Source organism: Bactrocera neohumeralis, unplaced genomic scaffold, assembly GCF_024586455.1.
Source record: "Bactrocera neohumeralis isolate Rockhampton unplaced genomic scaffold, APGP_CSIRO_Bneo_wtdbg2-racon-allhic-juicebox.fasta_v2 ctg1630, whole genome shotgun sequence".
Classification (NCBI taxonomy): domain Eukaryota; kingdom Metazoa; phylum Arthropoda; class Insecta; order Diptera; family Tephritidae; genus Bactrocera; species Bactrocera neohumeralis.
The window spans coordinates 27631-32005 of record NW_026089787.1 but is presented as its reverse complement, the minus strand read 5'-3'; the positions used below and the strand labels follow the sequence as shown (position 1 = coordinate 32005).

General features: G+C 38.6%; 1 long non-coding RNA gene across 1 annotated transcript; it reads right to left on the bottom strand.

Annotated features, from left to right (window-relative positions):
- On the bottom strand, positions 1 to 1340 carry LOC126766531 (uncharacterized). The gene is made up of 3 exons (XR_007668905.1): positions 1156 to 1340; positions 886 to 978; positions 1 to 33 (listed from the first exon to the last, which is right to left on the bottom strand). It is a non-coding gene; the product is annotated as an uncharacterized LOC126766531 (long non-coding RNA).
- Positions 1341 to 4375: the final 3035 nt, after the last annotated feature.

The following is a 4375-nucleotide window of genomic DNA, read 5'->3' as shown; positions in this document are numbered from 1 at the left end:
TTGCGCCAAGCGACATCCTTTGTAAATCTAAATCTAAATTAGAAAAATGAAATATAAAATTATTATTAGAACTTATAAATAATGAATTGTACAAAATAGCATACTTACCTTAATAATACATTTATATTACCTTCTTTTATTACTTACCTTAATTCTATTACAATATTTAACGAAAGATAATTACTTACCCCTTGTATTTACATTACCACTAGCTTAAGCCGTTAGTTTTTAAGATTTAGGCTAACTAATTCCAAGAACGGAATAAATGAAGCATTGTAATTAAACCGTGAAATCGAACGGACGTGTCTTTTTCATTTGTCGGAATCTTTTTCTCGTGACAGGCAATTAGGCTTTTAATTATTCGCGCATTCCCAGTTATATTTTTTCGCATCTCAAAAACGCTTGAGATTTTTCATGGCGCCCGAGCAGGGACTAAGTGCGTGAGCTTAGCATATATTTCATAACTTTCGTTTTCGTTTCTTAACTAATTGCCTGTCAATTCGTTTCGTTTTCGGTCCTTCGTAAAAGTGAAGTGGACATAAATTAAACATAAAAAAAAAAAAAAACAACACCTAAAACAAATATATATTATAAAGAAATCAAAAAGATACCAAAAGAAAAATACAAATACATACATATAATTGGTACATATACTAAAAGTGGTTAAGTGCAGTGATACCTGAAACACAAAAGAGGAAAAATAATTATAAAACATAAAACACATAACTAAAGTGATAACAAAAAGAAAAAGTTTTGTGAAAAGTATTAAATACTTATATACATACATACACCAAAAAAGGCTAAGTGACAAGCATAATTTACATACATACATCTATATGTAAAGTGGAGTGTGAAAAAATTAGAAAAAATCGGTACTCTACTTACATACATACATATATACGCGTATACGTGACGTGAAGAAGGTGCGGTACAGTGTGTTTCACGTTAATAACACCAAGTGGTTCGAAATAGTCTCGGCTAAAAGTAAAAAAAAAAAAAATATAAAATTAATTATATACATACATTGTGTAAAAGTGCCGTCTGAAAAAAAAAAAAATTAAATTACAAGTTAACCGTGAAGTGCCGTTAAACACTACCGCAACAAAATTCCGCTTTTTAAGCCGTAAGAGTGAAGGACCGCTATTAAATACTTACCGCTTCCAGTGCCGCTACCAAACCCCGTAAATATATAGTGTCGCCAAGTGTCCAATTTTGCTACGTCAACTCCATCACATCGCTGCCATCAATCGCTGCTGCCATCAGTCGCTGCTGCCATCAGTCGCTGCTATCATCACTCGCCGCTGCCATTATTCGCTGCTGCCATCACATCGCTGCTGCCATCAGTCGCTGCTATCATCACTCGCCATCAGTCGCTGCGCTGCCATCAGTCGCTGCTGCCATCATTCGCTGCTGCCATCATTCGCTGCTGCCATCAAGCCGCTGCTGCCATCAATCCGCTGCTGCCGCTGCCGTCGTGGGAATGAGCTGCCGCTGCATCCTGTGCCAAAGGGACGTAAGCGCCGGCAAACAGCCGACGCACCAGGTAACGAGTGCGAATTACTGAAAGCAGTGCAAAAAAAAAAAAGCAAACAACAAAACAAGTGCACTTTCAGTTGTTGGCTCTCCCTTTTCACTTTACATACATACAGAGATTATATTGATTTTATTGTATTGCTTTGTATTTAATATACAACCATACATATATACATACATATATTAATACATGCTCCGACATATACATATATTCAAGTGAATAAGGGATTTTGGGATTTTGCGGTAGCCCTTTATTTTGAAATAAAGGTGAAAAAATTATTAATTGCAAAATTAAATTTTCTCGTTTTTCGCAATTTTTCCGATCCGCGTTTGCAATTATCGGTCGTTTTTTCGCAATTTTTGTCGATTTTCGTTCGGACATTTTCCGATCAAATTACTTTATTGTGCTATTGCTCATTTTGCGCATTTATTGGTTTGGCTTTCGTATACTTGGGAATCGATATTATTGTTTTTTTTCGTTTTCGTAACCGATTTCAAATATATTTGTTGCCAACTTTTATTGCATATTAGTTTGGCTTTCGTATATTTGAGAATCGATATACATACATATATATATTTTTTCGTTTTCGTTGTCGATTCTTAATATATTTGTTGCCAAACTTTATAGCCTTTTTTTCGGAAATTTATTTTAAACAAGCAAAATGAGCAAGCCAAAGCCAACTCTCGCAAACCTGTCTCCAAGTAAGGAGTTGACGGACTTAAAATCGTTAAGACGCCAAAGAACGGTTGCGAAAAGTAGTATTTTGCGCATTAAAACGGGCCTTCTCGAAAAGACTATGTCTTTAGATCCAATCGAATTGGAATGTCGTCTCGATATATTAAATTCACACAGTGAAAAATTAATGAAGTGCCAATCAAAGATTGAAGAAATAGATGAAGACGACATGGCCCGAGGGGAGTTAGAGGACATCATCGTTGAAACGAAGTCCATAATAAAGTCAATTTTAGCAAAAAATAAAAATTCACTTGCCGAAACATCTTTCGTAGCTTCTCACAGCTCAAGGCTCCCTAAAATGAATTTGCCGAAATTCAAGGGAGAATATTCAGAGTTTAAAAATTTTATGAGTTTGTTTGAGAGCTTGGTTCATAATGATCCAAATATCCCAGATATAGAAAAATTTAACCATTTGGTAAATTGTCTATCTGGAGAGGCTTTGGGAACAGTTAAAGCGTTTCAGATGTCGGATGAAAATTATCCGAAGGCGTTGGCAAGTCTCAAAAAAGTTTATGATAATAAATGTCTGATATTTTTCAATACAATATCTAAACTTTTTGAGCTGCCAACAATCCCAAAGCCTTCTGCGCCTTCCTTGCGTTCAATGATAGACGAAGTGTCAGCGGTATATGATTCATTGCTATCGCTGGGCGATGAAAAACAAATAACGAACGCAATAATCATACACATTGTAATGACAAAGGTTGACCCTGCCACCCGATCCAAATGGGAAGAAGCGCTGGACTATGACAAACTGCCACTGTGGAAGGACTGTGAAGCCACTCTAAATCGAAGATACCAGCAACTATCAGCGGAAGGAGCATCCCACTCAAGGACGAAGCCCATCTCAACAAGCAGTACGAGTCATGGGAAGCAACAACAAATGGATAGGACCAAATCGGCGCTAGTTGCAGCAAATACGAGGCAGCCTCTTTGCCAACAATGCAAATCGAGGGATCACCATCTAACTGCCTGCCCTACTTTTAAGGCTCTTCCTGTGCAGCAGAGGTTCGAGTTCGTCAAATCGGTACCCTTATGCATAAATTGCTTGCGTAAGGGACATACCGTTTCCAAATGCAGAGCGGATCGTTGCCGCATATGCAATCGATCCCATCACTCGCTGTTGCACCAGTATCCAGTGTCCTTCCCCGCTGCACCTCATCCGCAACCATCAACCACACATGCCATGCATACAGCCAGTATGCCGGATCGGGTCATGTTGGCAACAGCAGTAATTCTAGTGAGGACCAGCTGTGGAGATTACCTGCCTGCGAGAGCCTTGCTGGACTCAGGCTCCCAGGTCAACTTTATGACGGAGGACTTGGCACAGAAGTTGCGGATTCGACGTCAGCACAAAACATTAAGCGTGATAGGAATTGGCAATTCCAATACAAAAGTGGGGTCAAAACTAACCGCATTTGTCAAGTCGCGGTTAAATAATTTTGAATTTTCGGCGGAATTCTGGGTAATGCGATGCATTTCGGCAAATCATCCAGACCATAACATCAATGTTAGTGGCTGGAAAATTCCGCACAATATTGAATTGGCGGACCCAGAATTCCACAAATCTAAAAAAGTGGATATCCTATTGGGTGCTGAAACATTTTTCGAGCTTTTAGCTGTTGGCCAAATTAAAAATGGTCCCAACCAACCAACTCTTCAGAAAACCATTTTAGGATGGATTGTATCTGGCAAATACGCCAGTAATATAAGTTCTCCTCCCAGATTACATAGCACATTATGCCAAGCTGAAGAAGACTTCACGTCAATAGATTCGGTAGTCCAAAAATTTTGGGCTCTAGAAGAATTACCTTCAGAATCAAATGGCATTAAATTCACACCAGAGCAACAAGAGTGTGAAAATTTTTTCGTAAATACAACTCAAGTATTGCCTTCAGGACGGCTTCAAGTAAGAATGCCTTTTAAAGCTGACCGTAAGTTACTCGGTCACTCCTATGAAACCGCAGTTCGGCGGTTTCAGGCCCTGGAGAGAAGGACATTAAAAGATCCAGAACTTCGTAAAATGTATCTGGACTTTATGAATGAATATAGAGCATTGGGTCACATGAGCCCAACGAACAATAAGATCCCGAGTGAGCCACACTA